The following is a 23,451-nucleotide window of genomic DNA, read 5'->3' as shown; positions in this document are numbered from 1 at the left end:
AATGACATGTGCGCCACAGTCGGACGTCGGATTAACATCGCAGAAAGGGCTTATATCAAAATAAATAACAAGCGTGCCACATTCGGACGTCTGAGAGACATCACAGAAAGGGCTTATATCAAAGAGTAAATGACAAGCCTGCCACAGTCGGACGTCTGAGCGACATCGCAGAAAGGGCTTATATCAAAAGTAAATAACAAGCAATGCCACAGTCGGGCGTCTCAGCGACACCACATAAAGGGCTTATAAAATAAATAATCACATTGAATATCCAGGAGGTAGAACCATCCCAGGGATACTCAATAATTCAAATAATATAATGGGTTAGTCAATAATAAATATAACATAATTATCACAAGTCATCAGTCATGATCCACGTTCTGGTTTAGTAGTTTCTCCTCCGAAGACCGACACTAAGACCGACAATTGACCTAACCCAGACTGTAGTCCTTAACCATGGACACAGCTATTCGAATAGGTTTAATCTCTACAGAGGGTGTACTCTTTACCCACGAGTAACGGATTCCTTTAGTCCATCGGGACTAATTCCGTCTACGGTCTTTTAAATGAAAACACACCTGACTTGCGCACACCAGCTTAACTTCCCGGTGTCTGGAATCACCCACGACACTCGTTATGCTAAACTCTAAGTGGGGAGGCCACAACCTCGATTAGCATGGGATCACAAAATTTATACCACACGCAAAACTGGGTAGGCTATCCCCTCGGCTACAACCGAAACACCCATGCCCCCTGACCGGATGACTGGCTTTAATTCATGGCCATGGTACCCTCATCCCGGCCCCTCTGTACGGTGTGTGCTAGAAAGGGGTTGACAAATTACTGAACCGTACCCTACCTATGGCAGGGACAAGTGGTAGCACGAAACAAGTGTGGGGGTTACTGGAACAAGACTCGATCTACGGTCGACTCAGGAGGTTTATAATTTCCCTGCATGACATGTATAACAAATATATTTTAAACAACACAATCAACACTCATTATACCTTACTATGCCATACCGGACACAATCGTCCCGACGGAGACCGGCGACAAGCTCACGCCTACCCAAGGCAGAGGCTTTCCCGGATTCCTTCCGACATGCATGCAAGGCACATGAGAATGATTACCATCACAAGTGTGTTCATTTCCAACAACATGGAAATCACTAACATGCATCCATGCAAATGATCATATCACATGAAATAACAAGTTCTCCGAAATGAGGTGGTGTTATAAACGTGTCAACGAACACACCAAAAATATTATGTCGGGGTTCAGAATGCTTGCCTTGGAGTTGTGGGGAGGCAGGGTGCACTCCAAAACATTTGAAGGCTTTCTCCTCTCTCCAAAATCCCGGGCTTCTTCGACGGCCTGGGAACGCACCACACGAGTGGCCGCCAGCGACGCCTTGGCCTCCTCATCGTCAAGATCGCGCTGATGGCGCGCGGGGGCGATAGCCGCCTCCAGCTCGCACCTCTCCGCAACCAGGCGCAGGCCCTCGGCCTCAAGGCGCACGTCTTCATCGGCAAGCTCTTCACCAAGCAGGCTCACCGCATCAGCCGCCCTCCGAAGGAACCCTTGGCGAAGAGCGCGACGCTCCCGGGCGCGCTCAAGTACGTCCTCCATGCCATCATCCGCCCCAAGCAAGCACCGGGGGGCATGGATCAGCGCTCCTCTTCTGGGCAGAGGGCTGGGGGCTGGCACCCTTGAGGCGACCGGGGGCGCCTCACCAGAAGCCCTGCATGGAGCCAGTCCATCCCCAAGTAAAGAACGCTGGGAGTACCCCAGCCAGCCACGGTCCACGACCAGACGAGAAGCCCACGGCACGCTGGCTGTGCCCCGAGAAGGCTCCCGAAGGAAGGTCGCAAGGCGCGCGGGGCCGTGTTGCGCCTCGGGATGGTTCGTCTCTCCAACTGGCCTCACCGCCAGGGCCCAGCTGTCTGGAACGCTTGAAGACGGCGAAGAGGGCGGAGGCAGGAGGGATGGCTCCTTAGCCATCTCCGTGAGCTCGGAAGGAAGGGCCCTGCGGAGCAAGGATCGGGAAGGGCAACAAAAGAATCTGAAGCTGGCAAGGGAGAAGGCTTACTCATCGATGGCGAAGTACTTCCTACGCTTCAGCAGGCGACAACGGTAATCATCACCCAGGGCCTCCCTTTTCTTTCGGAGGGCCTCAAAGTCCACACGGAAGTGACCCAAGAGAGCGCACGGGTCAACTTGTGACGAGGAGGAGGCATCAAGGCGACCCGCCTCAGGGGTGTCTGCCTGAGGCGCGCCCCCGGTCGCCTCACCAAGAAGAGTAGCTGGGGCCTCGGGGGCCTCAGCCGCGGGCGCAGCAGTGGGCTGTTCGCCGCCCTCAGCCCCGACAGCACGGGCCTCAGGGGTTGCTCCCTCATGAGCGCTACCCAGTGCTGTCACCTCGGCGGGGGCACCCTCGGCCTCCGGAGGGTCGTGCCTCCCTGCCCTGCCACTTGAGGAAGAGTCGCCTCGGCCGACTGAAAGGGTGGCCACCACCACTGGATTTTCGCGAGGCCCCTGGGGGCCAGCGGGGCGCGGCCCCCATTCGTCAAAGACGGGCATCTGATTCACGAAGTCTCTCTAGTTCGAGAAGAGGTACAGCAAGGCTCCCCCTTGCTGGATGTTGCCGGGGTTGGGATCCCCAGTCAAGACCAAGAGCACCTTCCTCAGCGCTTCGGGCGTTAGGTCCTCTTCCTGGAGCCGCATGCGATCCCCACGGCCGCTGAAGGCCCACATCCGATGAGAATGGCGTTGGAGAGGGGCAACGCGGCGTAGCAGGAACTCCTTCACCACCTTGGGCGCCGTCACGCCGAGCCCCCTCATGAACTCGAAGCGACGCCAGACAAAGGCGAGCCGGGGGCTCACGAGCGTCTCCTGGCCCCAGCCTGAGTTGGGGACAGCAGGCGAGGATGGCTCCGTCAGCAGGGGGCTGGGCACCCCTACGTCCACATACAGCGACCGCTCGCGAAACCCAGGCGCGGGCGGAGGAAGACTGAAGTCGATTCCCGAAGCCGATGTCTCAGGCACAGCGATGAAGCTCACGCACCCCAAACAATGGGTGGGGTCGACAAGACGCAAAGAGAAGAAGTGGCGCAGCAAGGCGACCGAAGGAAGGATGCCCATCATCGCCTCACAAACGAAGGCGAAGACGGCGAGAAGGGTGATGGATTCGGGACCCAGATGCATCATATGGATCTGATCATGGGAAAGCACGGCGTTGAAGAAATCAGAAAAGGGGGGAACTAGTCCCGCCCACAGGGCGTCGGTGAAGTATCGGACCTCAGTGGCAATCCTGTCAATGGAGAAGCGGGACACGGGCCAGGCCGTCGTCCTCCCGCATTCGTTGAAGATGGTGGCCAGGGCCAAGCTGACCTTGCCCATGCCCTCTTTGTTGATTATGATTGGCCGATCGACGGCGGGGGCCGCCGACGATGATGAGCGAGGCGGCGGCGTGGGCTTCTTCCCTCTTCCCTTCCTCGGCGGAAGCATGGCGGCAGGAGGGAGGAGGAAAGGTCCGAGATTGGCTTGGAAGCGGAAGCTGGAGTTCGAGAGGAGGAAGGACAGAGGGCGCTCGAGCAGCAGAAAAGGGGAGCAGCTATGTGCGGCTACGAGTCCGCCTAGCATTGCATAAAATAAGGAAGCATGGGGGAACGGTGCCGCCCACGTCCAATCAACTGCCACGCGGCACCCAAGGCCACATGCTGTTAGGCCACGTGACGCTTCGCACTTGCCCTTTCCCCTCTCTGCACGGCCAAGTCCGGGCGCGCCGTGGGCCCGGGGGCTACTGTCGGTGTTCTGGGAACGGGGGTCCCCAGACTTGCCTGCCTGCGGCCTGCGGCGTGGCTCAAAGGGGGGCCCAGCGTAGCCCATCTTCATCAACACAAGCTCAAGACCCTCGCGAGGGGCCAAGCCTCGCAGGACGGACGACAAGGAGCTTCCTCAGGCACGGCCTCATGAGGCTGGCTCATGAGGAGGCTGAGAGTTCAAGGCGGGGTACCTCGCGAGGTGCCCATGATGCATGCCATGACGACCAAGGGCGCCAGTCGGGCGCCAGCCAGCGCAGTGTCCTCCTTTCCTCTTTAGTACAAAGGGAGCAAGCGCAGGCGAGAGTGTCAAGCAAAGGAATCCATTTCGGTGCAACAAGATCAAGACCAGTCCAACGGCAGGATGGAGATCACCGTGGAGCCCAAGCCGCGTCACCACCAGAGCCTTTGACAGGCGAGGAGCAACTTTAGTGTGGATAAGTGTACCCGATGTTCCCCTTCAAAATGGCCAATTGTTGGCGCCCTTCCCGCTCAATATTTGGGAAGAGGCCCAGGGCCTTTGCCTATAAATAGGACTAGCCACCCCCAGGGTAGAGGCATCTGGTATCTGGCATACATCTAGAGTAGAAAGAGAGAGAGATAGGGCGACTGAACTCCTCCTAGCAGTTCATCGCACCAGCTAAGAACAGACCCTCGCGAGGCTGTTCTTCCTTGTATTGTTCATCATCAGCCCAAGAGGCAATCCACCACTCCACACACTGGAGTAGGGTATTACACCACAATGGTGGCCTGAACTAGTATAAACCCTGTGTCTCTTGTGTTTATCTTTTCGTAGTTTAGGTCCTAGCGATTTAGTGAGGAGCAGGTAGGCAGAGCGCGTAATCTCCGCGCGCACCCCAGTGTTCGAACCTCAAGGGTCTGCCGGAACCCGAAATCCGACAGTCAATTTTGACTTCCTTGCCGTTTGTGAATTGAGTCAATCGAATTACGTTTGAAAAATGAATGGAATTCTGGAGTGGACCGAATATCCATGGCAGAACCCCACACTCGCTAGGAACTGGGCTGCACTAAGCCCGGCACTTTTTGGGCTTCTTCATGAATCTAGTTTTCAGGTAAGGTCAAATCATCTTATTGAATAGATATCTGAAAGAAAGCAAAGGAACGAATCGTTTTTCCAATTACCTTCTCTCGAAAACCATAGATCTTCTGGTTACCATTGACTATACGGCACTTTCGTCTGTAGAGCGAAGCAAGAAATTGCATGGAAAGGCTTTTATGCTAATATCAGCCTTGTTTGGAACAATAGATGCAATCCATTTTAGTGTATGTCACTGAGTTCACCATTGCAGTTGAGACGTTAGGCAATTGAGCGTTCCCTAGAGTTTGGTTCAAAGGCTAAGGACTCCCCGCCGCCTTCATAAGGGCACTAAGGTGGAGCACGGAAAAGCAAATTGGGCACCCTTGTTTTACCAGTCCCGGATCTCAGGGCCGTTTTGCCAACCGCCGACATGAACGAAATCGAATTTCATTGCGGGAAATTAGGATTTCATGAGGGAGTAAAAGGGGGTGGAGAGTCGTACAATGCATTGGTGGGATGAAGGTGCTAGCTTGGCTGAGATAGGAAGTTTCGATGTGTATGTAGATTTGGTTCTAGTGCCCCACCCTTTTCGAGATCTGTCGGGATTAGCAAGATGTTCTGGTGTAAACTATAGAGAAATGGAATGAATGAAATGTATCTAAGAAGAAAGGAAGCCATGCTCCATCCTGTTTATAAAAAGAACATCACCTCCCTTTTTGGTTAGATACCGCTCCATTAGGTACTAATGCTTCTACCTATCACCCGGAGGGTGAGTTTGAGAGCTGTGTTTTTTTCCAACGTTAATAGCATTCCGCGAGAAAAGTCATCTACTAATGTTGTCATCAGAGTCCCTCGTCCATCCATGTATGAATAGCGGTATCCCCCTTTTTGGACAGTGATGAGGTAGTCGATGCCATTTGCATGTGTATTTGCGTTCGGCTTTGCTACTTTCCTTCTAGAAAAGAATGTCTGTGGAAGGGAATAGTCTACGTGGCCCGGGGTAGTCTTTCAATTCCTTTATCAGGTGGGAGAGTTTAGAACCAGTTAAGCCAATAGCTACTGCTTTAGTCACACTAGCTACATTAGTTGATCATGGATTTAGCATACCACCTCAGAATAGTCTACGTGGCCCCTTGTTTTTACTACAATTTGATATAGTGAATCCAGTAATGCAGACAGCCCTTTTTAAAGCGCTTTTAAAGCCCCTGACTCTCAGAAAGAGCTGGAAGTTTTCCCTCAACTCATTCCATGAATGTTGTTTCATTCCCCACGCGGCTGAATCCAACTCAGTCTTTATCCTGCCTTGGAGTTCTCTCTCATAACTGAAGCCAGGAGGTATTCGATTTATTGGATTTTGAGCTGGCTGCCCTTTTCTTGCTCCTTGCCATTAGCGCAGCCCTTTTCTTTTTCTTAGCTAGCATAGTTTTTCACCTTCAAAAGAAGGCGCCAGCGCTTTTGTAGTGACCCCGGAGGGGTCCCGAGTTGCTTTGGCGCGCCCCACCCCGTCAGTCCTGTGTTGTACTTGACTTGACTCTCCCCCGCTTGCTGCTTGCTGATCGCAGTGTTCAAAAATGACACGAAGCTGGATATGAGTAGATGTTGTTGGTCGAAAACGTCTTTCATTCACAATGAAACAGAATGGTCTCGCTCGATGCGTCATTTTAGAATGTGTATTTTTCATATTAAGAGTTCTTAAAAGTTCTCAACTCAAAGCCCAACTGTCAAAAGGATGCTACAATGTTTGAAATTATCAACTTAACATGCCCCATTACTTCCTTTGTGACCTCCCACTACTTCATCTACCGAAATGATTAGGCAGATCTCGTTTTTTCTAGCATTAAACCTGCTCATGATCCTTTATAGAGCATGGAGCAGACAGAGAGATGAAAGGACCACCTTCTCCTACTTGCTTGATCATAATCTATTCACATTTAGAATAGCGGAAGTGCTACTTAACTACACTTAGTAGTTGAAACTCGGAGAGACAGAGAGAGTCCTCTCTCATACTTGCCAATTCCAGGGCTGATCAGCAAGGGAATTGGCAGGAACCAACCTTAGTTGCCCCTCGGTAGAGTGAGTCTACTTACCGAACAGGCAGGACGCGGAGATTGATTGATCAATATGCATATCGAGAGTTGATGGTTGACCGCCGCCCCCCTTGTCCTGCCCCGGCCGGGGAGCCAAAGGGGATTGCTATCGTCACCCTTTCTCCCGGTGTATGTGAAAGATAAAAAGTGACGCACTTTTTGGATTTTTGGTCTGCGGTTGGTTGGGCCAAAGAACGAGAGTCAGCTTCCTTAAGTCCGTTCTTCCTTAGTAGCTCAGTGGTAGAGCGGTCGGTTGTTAACTGACTGGTCGTAGGTTCGAATCCTACTTGGGGAGATTTGATTCATTCAGAATTTGAATTGATAGTTATAGCTTTTCTGACTAGCGACCCCTATCCTTCTCCTTTTTTTTTCTAAAGACGCAGCAGAATCGTCAAACGGGACATCAAAAGTGGGAAGTTGATTGTAGGATTTCTATTCCTCACTCTCGTATAGGTGAACTTGGTTTGTTCAATGAAAAGGGATAAGAAGGATCCACTAGGAATGAATGGGAAGACTGGGGTAGTATCTTCATTAGCCGGAAGGAATTAGTCTCCACTAGCATAATTCGAAGAACGAACAAGAAAAGGCGTCTTTAGGTAGGAGGATGGATGGATGTGGTCCAATGGCTAAAGCTCTGCCAGCTTCTTGTAGACTGGCAGTCTCCGAGAGGAACCTTAACCCCCCGGGTTAGGCCGGGTGGGATGGTATAGTATTTTTTTCGCCACAAGTGGGAACTCAGTCCTTGGTAAGACACAAGGGGTGAAGGAAGATCTTCACTCATTCATTAAGTAAGTGCCTGCGGTTAGACCCACAACAAACGAAGGGGGTGGAGGGAGACCGAAGAAGCAACAATTGTCTTGAATGCTATGCTGGGATCAGCAGCTTCCAGTGTTTTCAAAATGAGTCGGGCAGGAAGAGGGAGATCGGGCGGGGAAAACGGGGTTCGAACCCGCGACTTCTGGCGTGACAGACCAACACTCTAACCAACTGAGCTATTTCCCCCTTTCGTAACTATTGTCGATTCAACAGTCACCTACCGGTTACCTTTGTAACTATACCAAAGTAGTTGTACAATAGAATGCCCTTCGTCTTTAGTACTTTTCTTTTTCTTTTCACGACAGTAGAAAGAAATGGCTCTCCTCGCCTAGAGAAGGGGCTCCGCGCTCTATCAGCTATCAGTTAGTTGGCGCTACGCGCGACTTTAGTTGACAAAAGCGAACAAGATAGCGCTAGCGCCCACGGAGAACTTTCGTTTGTTCGCCTTCTAAAAGGCCTACTGACCTGCCGGTGAAAAGCCGGTTACAAAACAAATAATAAGACGTAGTGAAAAAGTACCAAAACAACTGAAGCCTACATCCCACTACGTCTGGGTTCCCCCTTCCTATGAACCTTAAGTCAATAGGTAGGGTCAACTATACCAAAGTGGAAGGGCCACTATCTAAGCTATTAGTGGGCTAGTTTGAACTATTGATTTACTGAATCGAGTGAAGCTGTGTTGCGTAACATATAGGTTTCCAAGGCCTAGAAGTACAAGTGGTCGCCCTAACGGTCACTCTCAAACTCACTACTTGAGTGACGAAAGTCACTTAGCTTCTTTAATAGGGCTTGCCAAAGAACCCCTCCGGGGCCCTGGGAAGAGGAAGCAGGAGATAGAGCAAAGGTCTCCTCTTTCTGTCCGCTCTTCCCGGCATGTAGAGATCCGATTGGGCTTATAGTTTAATTGGTTGAAATGTACCGCTCATAACTGTGACATTGTAGGTTCGAGCCCTACTAAGCCCATCTGACCTACTTAATCAATGACTCCGGTAGTCACCTGAACCACTCTCTCGGATAGCCCACAGCCTCTCTTCTGGATGCGAAAGAAGATTCAATCAATGTACAAGGTTTGCCTTCTATTGAGAAGGAGGGTTCTGAATTGTGTTCTCAGTGCAAAGGGAGTCTTTGAGAAGGTTCCGTTTTTCTGAAGAGAGAGAAGATCAGTAGAGCAGTCCAGCAGCTGTTCGGGGGTCAGCTTTGGGATTTGCCTGATCGACCCCTACCAGTGTATTAAACTACAAAAATGAAGATTGACATTCGTCAATTTACCGGATCTATCCTCTTCTACTAACTTTACAAAATGGAAGGGAATATGTGAAGACCAAAGATGTCAACTAGTAAGCATAGTCAATTGCAAATCGGCCGGTTGGTTTGCTTCTCTCCAAGTATGGGAGATTTTCCAATCTTCGAAAGACACTCGTACTTGCTTGATCTTATGAAGAAGGGGCTTTCCTTAGCTGCGGACTTTGGGATCTTGAGAGTAGATGATGTCTTACGTTAGGGAATCCGAATCAATCCAAATCCTTTGACACTCCTTTTCAACTACTATTTGAATACATGTTCAGATGAAAAGAGCTCGACTTCAAGTATGGTCTTGTTCTTAACTGCTTGAGAGAACGCATATATCCCCTTTTTCTTGCTAAACCTCCACAAGCCTTCCCATGCTCGCTAATTGAATCGTCCGTCTTCATCTTAATCCATTCGTTTCTCGGGGGTCAACACACAATAGAATATGTTTGTTTTTGATCGGATTGAGACAAAAGTACCATTTTTTAGGATGTTCGCCGATTCTTCCTCTTCTTTCTCTCATAAAACTGGAGATACTAGCTTCTAATCTGCATATTTTTGCAAATCCTTTTGCATTTAGATTTTGGAAAACATTAACTTACCTCTAGAATTCCACTATATATAACGTTGACGTTCCGCCAAAATGTGCCAGAGCGAGTGAAAGGCAAGCCTACCCACGGTGTTAACTTTCCATCCCCAACAAATCTGCTAGCAGCCCATTCGAGTTCCGCTTGGAAACAAGAAGCTCTTCTTTATTTGCGTTTTTTTGCCCAAGATAAGCCCATTTTCCAGAGCCAAGCCTATTATAAGAGTTCAACTGCCATATTCGGATGGAGTCCAAATGCTTGCATCTTGGGCTGAAGAATGACCCAATTCCTTAGCTTCCATGCATTAATCATATCCGGGGATGTGGGAATAGGGATATGCCATCCATCTACACGACACGATAGCTTAAGCAAAGAATGGAGAGAGCTAAGCTAGAATACAAACAGAAAAGATATTCCACTAGCGTAGGCCTACCATAGAAAAGTCTAAAAAAACCTTTTCTTTGTCTGTCAGCGGGAGAGAAAGCAAGCTTACGGTGCTTTGGATGTTAATGTTTTTGTAGGATACTAAACATATATATATATATATTGTTTTATACTCCTCTGTACAAGCGTATAAGAGCTATTATGCTTGATAAAAGGCAGTTTATGAATAAGTAAGTCTTTCTTTTTTGAATAGCCGGCGGGAGAACTTACTTTTCCGGCTATCGTATGAACAATGTCGTCCGCTTTTCTTTTTTGAGTTTCCATGGATCTCTCCGACGAAGTAGCGGAAGCATGAAATGCTATTCACGAATGAGCATTGCTATCTAATTCTTACAAAAGAGATAGGGGAAGCTCACTTTTGTCAAATGGGGCTAGAAAGCATAGAACGCCGTCTTAAATTAACCGGTGAATCCAGAATCAAAGTGAGGAGAACAGGATATGTTATGAGAAGAGTCACGTGGGAATAGATTGCATTTCAAAAAGAATCTATACACTCAATAAGCCAGAACGGGAAGATTCAACTGCAAAAAGAACTAGTACGGTGTGAGAAGAGGCCTATTCTCAATAATGAACAAGATGATGCAGCTCTAGTTGCTGGAGGCAGAGGATGTGGACGCGGCAAGAATAGATCCAGGGGGAGGACGCGGATAAAAAGGCTATGAGGATCATAAAAATTGAGGTCGAGGGAGATTTTATAACTAAGGATCGAGTAGAGGAAGACGTCAGTCTTTCAGTTGTAGATGATCATTACCGAAAAAGATGTACATTCGAATGAAAAAAGAGGGCCTGTCCGAGAGGAAATACAGAATATTCATTTGCGGATTCTTCCGAACAAGCAACGGATTGAGCAAGTAGCACGAAAGCCGTTGCGCGTTAGCGCATCCGTTTTCTTGCTCGGGAACGAGGGGACTAAAAAATTGTCAAAAGCCATCTTTCTCTTTAACTAACTAAGTATTCTTAAAAATATGTATGTCTATGAGGTATTTTGACTTAATGGGAAGTAGGCATCTCATTCATAGGCAAGAGCAGGCCGGCCTGAAGGCATGAACTGAAGGCAGGCAAGAAGGCATTAAGTGGCCTTTAAGGATTCAGTGTAAAGATGCGGAGTACAGTATCTTTCTTTCTATAAAAATATATGGAATCCACGATCCTATCCTATTTTTGAAGTCATTTTTGCATTCGAAATTATTTTCTTTCGCAAGAGCACTCAAACATAGATTGAAGATCTTCAGTTCTTCGGTCGGCAGCCCCAATCAGTAATAGCAAGAAGCGTCCCATACTACTTTTCCTTTGAATGTTCATTCTAGAATTGAATGTCACAAACAAGACTCATACTTCAGAAAAAAGCTGCTTGAATCAGGAGCTGTAATCCGCAGCTTTAGAGATAGGGGCGGCAGTCACAGCATTGGCAGCAGTGAGCAGAGGTCAAGAAGAAGAAGCGGTAAGAGCAGTTAGAGAGCAAGCAACGGCTCATCAAACCTTTCTGTTTCGGTTATAGCTCAAGCGGTTTGTTTTCAAGTAAGGTACCAAGCAAGCTTTCCTCCTGAAGACAGAGTTTCGGGTGAGCTAGCAAAGAAAGTCAGCAGTTAACCAGAAATTTAGGTCAAATTAGCATTTCGTAAGTTTTAGTAAGGCCAGTTATAGGAAGCAGGCCATGGATAAAGAGAGGAATCAATCGTCCAACGCTATGTTAACAAATACGTGAAAGGTTTGATTATTCCATACACTTGAACGCGTTCCTTATCAATAGGTTTCGGAGAGACGAGCAATGATTGCTTGACGATATTGACTGCATGAGACTAGACTTGACTCAAGCTTCATACGAAAGCATTTACTGAACTAAAGCCGTTGAGCAAAGTCAAGCGAAAGACTTATTCGAAGAAAGCTTTAAGAGAGTTTGTCGTCCCATACCTTTCTGATGGTGAACCTCCTACTGCTTCTTCCAATTATGAAACTGGGATTGGCCTGTTGACTTTGCCCTTCCTTTAGACAAAGAGCCCCCAGTTTCGCCAAAAGACCTCTGCGTGTTGTCATTCAACTCCACACAAGCCTGTCGTTGGGCTACTTGCGTCATCGGCAGATACAAAGGAGAAGTGATGGTTGGTGAAATAGCCCTCCAACTCGTAGCTCTTCTTGCTTAACGTGAAAACTCTCCTTTCTGATGAAAACGAGAAAGAAAGATGTCAACTACTAAATGTGTTGCTTTGTGAATTTGATACTAGGTAGTTCTCCCCCCTCGGTAGGCAAGTAGCCTTTGCGACATGAATCTCTGCTACAGGAGGGTATGAACCCCCGGATCTAGGCGAGGTGATGGCGGGGAACTCCAACAGGTTTTGGTTTCCTCCTCACTAATTGATGGAGCCCAAGACTGCTTGACGACTTTCGGTGTGGGTTCAGCTTGAGCCGAGGTCGTCTCGTAACAAGAACAGGAAGAATAGCAAACAAGCACACAAGTAGGAATAGGAATATTGGCTGTCACTATCCTCTGGTTAGCAATCAACTACAGAGCTGGCAACTCACAAGCCAGCAAGTCAACCTCTGTCAGATCTTCGGCCCAGTTTATGGATGAAACTGACTCTACTTCCTCATTTAGGCTGATATGAACTGCAAAAGTTTGCATCTTTAGCGTGGATATCGTAGGTATAAATGAAAGAAACTGGAATTAGGAAGTTGTTTCTTTCTCTTGATACACAGAGGGGAGAGCATGCCCTATCTCAGGCAGTATATCAGTCGATAACGACCTTACCGGGACACATCCAATCGAAACTAGAATCCCAACCTCTTTGGAAGAAGCTCCAAATAGAAAAAAATTCAGAGCGGGGAAGCTTCCTACAAACTAAAATGTGTTAAATATATATATACCTACCCCTTCCTAGAAAAACTGGAGTTTTAGGCACCCTCGTGGGAGACATTGGATGTTGTCAACCGGCCTTAAAATGCTCATAAACAGCTCTTCCCCCTTTGACTTTGTTTTCGCTCCCCTCTGTTTCTAGTAGAAAAAGCCTGATCCTACTTTGCGAGTCCAACAGGTCTAGTATTCTTTTCTTTTTCATCTGAGGGAACGTGGTAGCCCTGATCTAGCTAAGACTTGAGATTCCATTCTATTTCATTCTGATCTCGTTATGAGGAAATAGGTGAGGCGAGGCTAAGACAAGATATGGGACTTCCCGCGCTAAGTTGTTCCAATCTCTGTACTTAAGTAACCGAACTCGAAAGTGCTGCTATGAGCTAGATTTGTGCGTACAAGGGTAAAGAAGCGAGCAAGGCTACCTTTCCGCTGGAAATCCTATACCTGAGTGCTATTTGCTCAGAGTGAGTTGTAATTGAGCTTGATTTACTTGCTCTTCTATTTGCATTTTTTGTTAAGTATGTGGGTAACTCATCATCGTGAGATCGGTTGGTCGAAAATGCTTTTCAAGTGGTCTCAGTCGGTGAACTCGGCTCCACAGAAGAAGTCAGTAGTGAATCAAAGAACTCATGCATGTAATCAGTGACTAGGGATCGATCAATCGGATGCAACCGAGCCATACAAAAAGAATTGGAAAAGGGATGACGCAAGAGCAGCTGAAGGTGACTTAGCAACATCAGTCATTTCCTATAGAAAGGAAGGAAAGGATCTCTCTTCTGTCTAGATGAAAGATCTCATTTTTGCTACCGCTCTCCCTCTTATGAGTCTCTGTCAGCCGTTGTTTAGTAGCTTTCAACATGAGTTCAGTCATTCTCTTAGATACTGAAAAGTACGAACTGGCTTAAAGCACGAACATGAAGGAAAGGCTGAATTTGAAACATCTTGAATCGGATTCTCTCTTCTCAGAGAGCTTGAGAGTGAAATGAGTGGGCTGGCCAAATAAGACCACTATGGAAGTGAAAGGGGAGGGAAAGAGTGGTTCGATGACCATAGCCCGATGTGGGTACATTGGCGTCATCGTCGTATGAAATTCACACACAAAGGGTGTCGCATCACTCTTAATGGCATTCAAGATAATCCTTCCTGCCGTCCAACCTCTGTCCATAAGCTGCAAGGATTGCTAAAACGGGGTGCTGTTAGCCAGTGTGTGCAAGTGCGTCAGATTCACCAGGAGCATGATCTGCAAGCAATTACTCTGGATGCTGATCCTGCAGACCGGACACCTCCAGTTGTTCAAGAACTGCTACAGGAGTTTGATGCTTTGTTCCGGGAGCCAAAGGAATTACCCCCTCGTCGTGCCTATGACCACCAAATTCCGTTGGTGCCAGGTGCAGTGACAGTCAATGTCCGGCCATATAGATATGCACCCCACCAGAAAACAGAGATTGAGAAGCAAATCTGTGAGATGATGAACAATGGCATTATTTGTCGCAGCACGAGCCCCTTCGCTTCTCCAGAGCTCTTGGTTAGTAAGAAGGATGGATCCTGGCGCTTTTGAAATATCCTATGCCAGTCGCGGGTTGTCCCAAGCTCAACATAGGTTCGCAAGAGAAAAAGAGGGGGGTACCTTGTCTGTCGGTCGAACAAGGCAACAAACAAGTGGAAGCAACCGATGATTTGGTCATTCTACTCCTTGATGCCAGTCTGTGCTTGTTGTCATGCTGCCAAAAGCGGGGGTTTCGGCCGACTTTACCTACTATTGGATTTGAACCAATGACTCTCGCCGTATGAAAGCGATACTCTAACCACTAAGTCAAGTAGGTCAAGCTGAGTCAAGTTAGAGAAAATGAAAAAAAAAGAGAAAGCCAACCAAAGCGCAACCAGAGTTCTCCGCGGGGTGGAGCGCTAAGAAAGAGAAAGTGTTATCGCTATACAAAATGAAGCAGTGGCTAGAACACTAAGATAAACCACTTGGTTTAAAAAATAGCTTAGTGGCGTGTGATTTCAACACTATTCCAGAGGTATATGACAAAAATTGTGGGAGAGACCTCTATGTTCCTCAGCTTAAATCATTCTATGATTGTTTACAATTCTATCATCTATTTTACATGAGGGCTAGAGGGTGGTCTTGGAGCAAGAAAAGTGTTGAGTCCAGGCGCATTATGGTATGATTGAGACTGAGTTGGGCAGGAGCAAGCGGTTGGATTGGCCTAACTCTTCAAGACCAAAGATACTCGGCTTCCTCTTCATCAAGTCACGAAATTCGTCCCTTAGTTAGCAGCACCAAAACTAGAGCAAGCCCAAGACAAGCAAGAACAGTCAGTTAGCACTGATCAGGCAGGAAGTAGACAGTAAGCTAAGAATACTGGAAGAAGGTGGTCGCTCAGACAAAGCCCTAGTTCAACCAGAACAGTAGGGAAAGCGGTAGAGGCCGCTCCGTAGCATTGGTCGTCGCACTCTAATCCTCTTTAGAAGAAGCAGCTATTCTATTGCTTGGCTATAAAGCCTATAAGTAAGAATTCTGGGGATGGAATCCGATCTGCAGATGAAGCAGAAGAAGACAAAAGGCGAGCGCACAACGAGCATTTTTCCATACTAGATCGACTCAACATTACCGAATCTACTCTGAGACTCTCTTCTCTTCATGATTGGCTATAAAAAAAGAGTCTCTCTAGTCCCCAACTCTATGGATTTTACTTTTTGGCTCAACACCCTGCTCTCGACGTTTGCTCGGGACGGGAGGCTATGAAATAGTTGAAAGCAGATGCAACATTAAAGAAAGTCAATCCAGTAGCCTTAAGTCATACCGAACACTATGTCCTAATAGTAAGGGATTTCTTTTAACCCGGTGGTAAGCCGGTGGTACCCGGAGAAAACGTTGCCCGAAGGAAGGGACTAAACCCATCTGTTCAAGTAGTAGCCAAGTAGTACCGAAGGAGTATCTCCGAGTTAAGGAGTACCGAAGGGAAGGAATAAAAACCAAGTGAAAGAAAGAGATCGCAATGGTCTAAGATATTGTCAGTGAACAATAACTCAGATCTGATGTCGGATCGAAACAAAAATGCAAAAAGACAACACAAACGTAAAAGATCAAACTCTAATTTAGTTACTGAGTGAGATGTTTTGCTACCTACAAAAGGTTGGTTCTTCCCCTACAACCCCTAGCCCTCCAAGGCAGTACTCTTCATCGGCAAATCCGAATGTCTCGATCCGAGTTGAGACCCACCTACAGAAATTGATCCATCAACGGCTTTTTCTATAGTGGCAGGAAGTCTCCAACTCTTTGATATGTGCTAGCTAGGTAATCCCTTTACTTAATCTGATATGGGATCTCTTGTTACCAGAAAGGAACTGAACTGGCTTGCCCGGAAAGAATGGATTGCGACCCTTGGAGAGCTAATGGTACTGGACTGATAGTGCACTGATTGAACCGACCCCGGACGTACCACTGGGGGACCTGTGGCTGGAGAGAATCTCTCGCGATGGAGAAATGTCAAATGGGAAGCTCTATGGAGGCACACATCGTGTCGTTCGTCATCGAAATGGGACTAACTCGCTCGGGAACAGGCACAGGATTGAGGAACTTTCTGGCGTAACACACTCATAAAGGGGCAATCTGACTAGCTGGTCAAAACCCTTTCCGTGGTGTTTAAGTGGTGCTGGAAGGAATCAAGAGGGGAGGAGGAAAGTTGTACCAGGTGGAAGGAGAAGAGCTGATTGCTACTAAATCAGAACAAGCTTAGTTCTGCATGATGGCTCAATGGTGCATGGTCAACTCAGTAAACCTAACATCTCTGATCTCTGATCCAATTTCAACCCTACTGAACTCTTAAGAGTAGGTGTTTCAAGAACCTAAGTCCTTACAAAAAAAAGAATCCATGATCACTATAGACCCCCGAAGGTACTGAGCCCAAACACCTGAAGCCATACGGATACTCACATCTGCAAAAGGCTGAGATTGAGAATTGAGGAATTGCTGAAGAATTCACTGATACAATCCTCTACTAGCCCCTTTGCTTCACATGTGCTATTAGTGAAGAAGAAGGATGGGACATGGAGGAAGTGCATTGAAACCAGGCAGCTGAATGCCAGTACAGTAAAGAACAAATACCCAATTCCGGCACATAGATGCCCTATTGGATGAGTGGTGCTAAATATTACAGCAAGATTGACTTAAGATCTGGCTATCATCAGATCAGGATGAGAGAGGAAGACAAGCCCAAAACTTCATTTAGAACCCTGTAACTATGAATTCAATGTGATGCGGGATTACAAATGCTCCTGCAATGTTTCAAGCACTCATGAATGATGTGTTCAAGCCCAGAAGATTTGTGTTGGTTTTATGATATACTTCTTGACAGTAAAACACTGAAGGAGCATCAACAGCACTTGCAGCTAACACTTTTTCTGCGGAATCAGCTACATGCTAAGATGAGCAAGTGTGAGTTTTGACTTTCAAAGGCGGAATATTAGGGGTAAAATGGAAAATAAGGTGGCAGATGCATTTAATAGGAGAAAGGCCAGAACATCTGTCCAGCTGGTCCAAGGTGTGCAAACCGCATTGTGAAGGCCGACTGAGAATGAGGGACCTAGTAGTGTATTTCGAAGCCTTCTAGGCAAAGCTGCTTTGGCATTCACTGAAAGGGTGTCTTCCTTTCCTATATTGTACCAGAGGTGAGTGCGTAATCTGGTGTAGAACGGATGGGATATCCTAAGTTGATGTGCACAAGTGCTTCCTCTGATTGAAGTCGATTGCCTCAACCAATTTCTTAGTACATCAACACAAGAAGTGGCGAATTGGGGATGGTACTACCTCAGTCAAACTGTGGGAAGATGGGTAGGTGGGGCCTCTCAACCAAGACATCGCGGTTGGCGAGTGGGGACTCTACTGAATTATAGCATGGGTGTGGTAGATTACTAACGTGAAGCCGGACCTCTATGAGTGCTCTACATGGCTGGATCAAAGCTATTCTAAAAACTAGATCCATTGGAGTGGGAAGTACTCAAGATGTATAAGAGGACTCAAGCAGGTTTGGTCCTCTTTCTCTGATGTGTTCTTAGAACCCACTACCCTCCCTCCTAAAAGACCATGTGACCATCGGATTGACCTCACGATAGTCAACCAGTGAATCAAAGGCCTTATAGGTATTCACACCACCGGATGAAATTGAAGCCATAATCAAGGAGCTACTCTAGAATGGTACTCTACAACCTAGTTCATGCCTCACCGGCTCTTCTTTACAAGAGAAAGAAGGTTCGTGGCGCCTATGGATTATAGGCAACTCAATGCGCAAACCGTAAAAAAGAAATACCCGATACCGGTCATTGATGATCTTCTGGATGAGCTACACGGTTATACTGTGTACTCAACAATCATTTTATCTATTCCCACATTGATTCACCAATCCTGGAACTCGTTATGGATAGAAGGTCCGTAGAAGTGAAAGTAGGACGACGGGAGAAAAGAGTAAGGAGTACCGGAAAAAGAAGATATTGGACTTTCTGCCCACGAAGAAATAGTAGCATTTGAAATTGGAAAGATTTACTTTGGATAGTAAATCCCCAAGGAAGGGCTATAATCCAAACAAAGGAGGAGCTAGCGGACAATTCAAATTTCAACGATTAGGGAGGGGAATGAAACACTTGTCTTTCACAATCAATTCTTTCTTTTTTTATGTTTAGGACACGCGAAGCGAGAGCGAAACTCGTTATGAGGAGAAGACTCGGCAAGAGAGGTTTGAACAAGAGGAACTGCCGTCTAGTTGAGTTTGATCATTCTCTCTTTCTATCTCTCTTTCTTTCAAGTGCTGAATAAGGGCATATCCGCAAAGGAGAGAGAAATCGGACTTTATTCTTTACCCCGCTCATTATTCAAGACGTGAATATAAAGTGAATTGTACTCCCTTGGATATTTTCCGGGATCTTTACTCGTCGTTGATCAAGGAAGCTAGAAGGAAGATGGATGGTAGGGTGAATGGACATTCGTATCCTCTTCGACTCGTCGGTTAGGAGAGTAGCGACCAAAAAGAAATCATTATACAGGATAACTGCTGTAGAGATAAAATGTAGGAAGGAGAAAGTTGGTTTCAGTGAGTCATGTGAATTGTAGAAGAAATAGGTAAACAAGGCGGGTTAATATATATACTTTGAAAAGCAAGGGGATAAATTGAACGAAATGAAGAGCAATCCAGAATCCGATTTTGTATACTATAAGGAAAAGGCACTGAAAACTTGGAAACGGAAGATGTTGTAACTAATATGGGTAGTCACACATTAGGCAAAATGGTGTAGTGGTTGGGCCAGGTAGCTTCTTCTTTTGAACAACATTTCATTCTGTTTTGGATGCTTTCTACTATGTTTCAAGTGATCAAAGAAGAGTTTATTTCCCACTACTTGTATCACATCTTATGTGTTGATGCAAGCTGACTAAATCAATAAGATGGTATCCGTATTTGATTAGACAAGATGGTATTCTTCTTTATTCCGGAGCACAACAATCCGGATCTCTATCTTATAGCTTATCCTTCCTATTCTGTATGTATTACGGTCATGTCAAGTCAATGGTCTGTCTGCCCTGCAACCGGTCTTGAATGGCTTCAGTGAATTGTTTGCTGAGCCTACCGAGTGACCTCCTAGGAGGACAATAGACCACAAAATACCCTTACTACCATGCACTAAACCTGTCAATCATTAGAGAAGGGACAGAGTTCAAGATAATACTATCTTGCCTATTTGGTAGTGAGAGTACCGGGTATTCCGATGGTTAAAGATTCAAGTCTTAGTGGCAAAGGGGGATAGCTTTGGCCTGCAACCGTTTCCACTTTACGGCCCACAGCTTGTGTTCTTCGGTATTAATTCGGTTTCTGTTTGTTTGGCTTGTCTCGTGCACCACCTGAATTGAATCATAGTAATGGGACTTTGGTAATCCAGTGATGAAGTCAATGCTGATAATGGACCATGCTTCATCAGGAATGGGTAGAGGATCGAAGAGGCCAGGGAGTTTTTAATGTTCTACCTTAGCTTGCTGACAGATTTGACACTTGTTGACAAAAGATTCCACTGATTGAAAGATTCCTGTCCAAGCAAATAGTGCCTTGATGCGGTGATAAGTAGCAGTAATGCCAGAGTGGGCACCAATACCACTGGCATGAAGTGCTTGCAAGATGTTTTTTTCATTTAGAAGTTTTCACCAACCCATACTCTTCCTCTATATCGAATGACCCCATTATGCAATGAATATTTGCTATTCTTGTGAGTGCTCAGGACTGCCAATTCAGATAGTCAATTCTGGGTGAATGTGTCTTTGCTGTACCCTGCAACAATATTAGTGAGCCATTGTGGTTGACAGGAAGTAATGGCATTGAGTTCATCTGGCTCATGTAATCTAGATAGTGGTGCATCAGCTGCCCTATTCTCTGAGCCTTTTATTGGATGGTATATTGTAATCCCATGAGCTTGAGGAAAGGAAAGCTTTGTGCTGCATTGGTGTTTTAAGTCTTTGAGCAGTCAAATGAGCTAAGCTCCTATGAATGAAACGCCTGTCCTGCTAAGCCCAAACTCTAATGTGCTTGACATGGAAGTAGGCCACTCTTTCACTTTGAGGATCTTCTTTTAGTCTGTAGCCACCCCTTGCCCACTAATGACATGACCCAGGTATTCTATCTGTGGTTGAGCAACTGAACATTTATTCAACTTCACATATAGTTGATTCTGCTTCAGAAGGTCAAATACTTGTTGCAAATGGGTGACATGATCTTGCAAGGATTTGATGTAGATTAAGATGTCATCAACAAAAACAAGTACATAAACCCTAGTCAGCTCAGCCAGAATTGTGTTCATAGCACTCTGGAGGGTGGGTGGTGCATTTGTGAGCCCAAATAGCCTAAAATTCATAGTGACGTGGGTCTTGAATGCCGTTTTGTATTCGTCTGCTTCATGTAATCTTATCTGATGGTAACCAACTCTCAGATCCATCTTAGTAAACCAAACAGCACAAGATAACTCATCCAACAATTCTTCAACTATAGGCATTGGGTATTTTATTAGACGAATCCATCTTATTTCCTTATTTCTCTGTTTTGGTAGCAGGAGAAGTAGTTTGTTCAGCCCGGACTTCAAAGTAGTCTTCCCTGTTGACCTTCTTTTTTAGATAGAATCCTCAATGAGTGGAAAGGACTCCCAAACTTGCTCCACAGTACTATACCATACAAAGTCGCGCCCTTGTGATATGATAAGAAGAAAAGGGGCCAGGCCGCCCTCTTTTCTTTTCCGCACCAAGCCTTCTTGTAAAATCGGGTGTATAGCTCAGTTGGTAGAGCATTGGGCTTTTAACCTAATGGTCGCAGGTTCAAGTCCTGCTATACCCAAAACAAAAAAAACCACTCTTGTATTCGTAAGGATGCATAGTAGCCTTCAAAGAGAACTCTTTGGCCTTGAGAAAAGCCCCTTTCTCATCAACATCTCGACTTCGCTCGTTGTTTGAGGTCAGTACAAAGGAGATCAGACGGGCTCGGTCATTGATAGGTCGGCCTTCTCCTTATTCATTGGATAGGGTGTGGGGGAAAGTCAAATCAAGCACTAGTTAGTTGGGGTGGGACGCACCAAAGCAGCATTCATTGCACTAGCGCCTTATCTTTTGAAGCTAAACAGAGACTCGAAAGACAGAGTACGTCCGAAGTTGTTGGTTGCCTTTTTGTAGTGCGCAAGTCAGAGTGAACTTCTTCTTCTGTTCTGCGAATCTACTAACGAGAACTGCCGTACAGTCCTATCTTTTTTTAAGAAAGATCGTAGGTGAACGTTTCGTTTCGTTACCTAAGTAGTTGAGCAATTCATTCCAAGGTAAACAAAGAGGTATTTCCTTTTCTCGTTTAGTACTTCTCTCCTTCCGTCCCAGTAGGCCTATTCATGCTTTTTTGCTATCCATCTCGATCAAATAGAAGAAGGGGAAATTCAGACTCGGCAAAACACCTCAAAAAGTGAAAAAAAGATAAAACAACTTTCTTATTGTCAAGTAGTAAACCATAGTTCTCATCCTAGGAAACCATATCGATCATCGGTTTAGAGCTCCCAACTACGAAGCTCTTTTCTAGAGCGAGTCAACAATTCGTGGATCCATGGTTTGGATGAAGCTATGTACCCGGGTAGAGATGATTTGTCTCAAAGATGTTTCGCTCATCCAAGAATCTGAAACTTCATCTACATAAACTCATAAATAGCCCTTTCCTTTCTTTTCTTGACTTCAAAAGGTAATCAATCCTTTCTTTTCATCTTTTATCAAGTATTCCTCTTCCTGATTGAGTTAATCAGGGATAGAAATTCGAATCAACTATGAGGAGTAGGGCTGCTGGGCAAGTGAATGAACTCTGTCCTAGGCATTTCCAATAAGTTCAGTGAAGTGAGGGCGAAGCCTTTTTTGAGAGGGAAAATACACTCCAAATGATATTCCATAATGGAAGAAATGAGTGGAAGATTCACTGGAAGAAAAAAATACGATACTTTTCTAGTCGTAGGTAGGGCTACCTATCTAGTTTCGTGCTTCGGGCGTACCAGATTCAATAGGCTAGGTTATAGCTGACAGATTTCTTTAAGAACTAGCCGCCTATAAGCCTCGCTAGTAGTATTCCTGCCTAGTGCCGGAGTAGTGACTCACAAGATAAGTTCTCCTCGATGCATTTCCAACACTCTCTTTTTCTATGTACACTTTTGATTCCTCAGTACGTAGGGACAACATTTGAGATCTCATCCGACCGTCTATTTCTCACTGATTGGGAGATTGGATTGGAATCCGAGGAGAACTGATTGGATGTCATGGAACGAATGGGGCACTACGTTGGTTACCCACTGCTAGCCTAGCGGAGATTTCTCTATTTGTTGAAAGTGGAAAGGAGTCATATTTGAATCGGAAAGTTGGGCTCGTTCACTCACACCTTTCTTTGATTATCGATGACTTGGCTTCTTGCTCAAGTAAGCACCCGGCATACCAATTCATTATCCTTGGGGCTCGGCTCGCTCCTTCCTATCTACGTTGTTCTTTCTTTGTTACTCTCGTAATGACGTTCCGAAAGAATCAAGGTTACCAGGTCACAGCTCTGATTCTTCTTCCCTTATAGAACCTTCCCGCAAGAAATCAGTGGAAGTGGGTCCGCCCCTACAACTCATCAAATCAGCCTTCTTTTCTGTTTTGCGCTGTACATATTCTCAAGTTATGAGAAAGAATGGATTTGAATGCAATTTTGAATTAACAAAATAAATGAATGAAGAATATTTTTACCTCTTATCTGATAAGCAATCAAAGCATTTGAACTGCTCAATGAACAATAAAGAAAGAGCTAAGGTCAAAAAGTATATGTGTTACTAATAGTAAACCAATTTTATTTGGAGTTTGCTTTCAGCTTAACATGTTATAACTACAAATGAGGCGAGGCTTGATTAGGTGGCTTTGCAAGAACTAGGGAGGAACACAAGTTATGTACTTTAGGCTAAACATATGAATTTAGAAGATCAACTTTTCCAATTGGACGTA

General features: G+C 46.0%; 3 non-coding genes across 3 annotated transcripts; 2 read left to right on the top strand and 1 right to left on the bottom strand.

Moving 5' to 3' along the window:
• The first annotated feature begins 7,170 nt into the window (after window positions 1–7,170).
• Window positions 7,171–7,242, top strand: TRNAN-GUU. Its single transcript has one exon. It is a non-coding gene; the product is annotated as a tRNA-Asn (tRNA).
• A 633-nt stretch (window positions 7,243–7,875) lies between these two features.
• TRNAD-GUC lies at window positions 7,876–7,949 on the bottom strand. The gene has a single exon. It is a non-coding gene; the product is annotated as a tRNA-Asp (tRNA).
• Window positions 7,950–21,222: 13,273 nt separating this feature from the next.
• Window positions 21,223–21,295, top strand: TRNAK-UUU. The gene has a single exon. It is a non-coding gene; the product is annotated as a tRNA-Lys (tRNA).
• The last annotated feature ends 2,156 nt before the right edge of the window (window positions 21,296–23,451 follow it).

Source organism: Triticum dicoccoides, chromosome 6B (genome assembly GCF_002162155.2).
Source record: "Triticum dicoccoides isolate Atlit2015 ecotype Zavitan chromosome 6B, WEW_v2.0, whole genome shotgun sequence".
Classification (NCBI taxonomy): Eukaryota; Viridiplantae; Streptophyta; class Magnoliopsida; order Poales; family Poaceae; genus Triticum; species Triticum dicoccoides.
The sequence above is the reverse complement of the archived record's forward strand: the minus strand, read 5'-3'. Positions and strand labels throughout refer to the sequence as shown.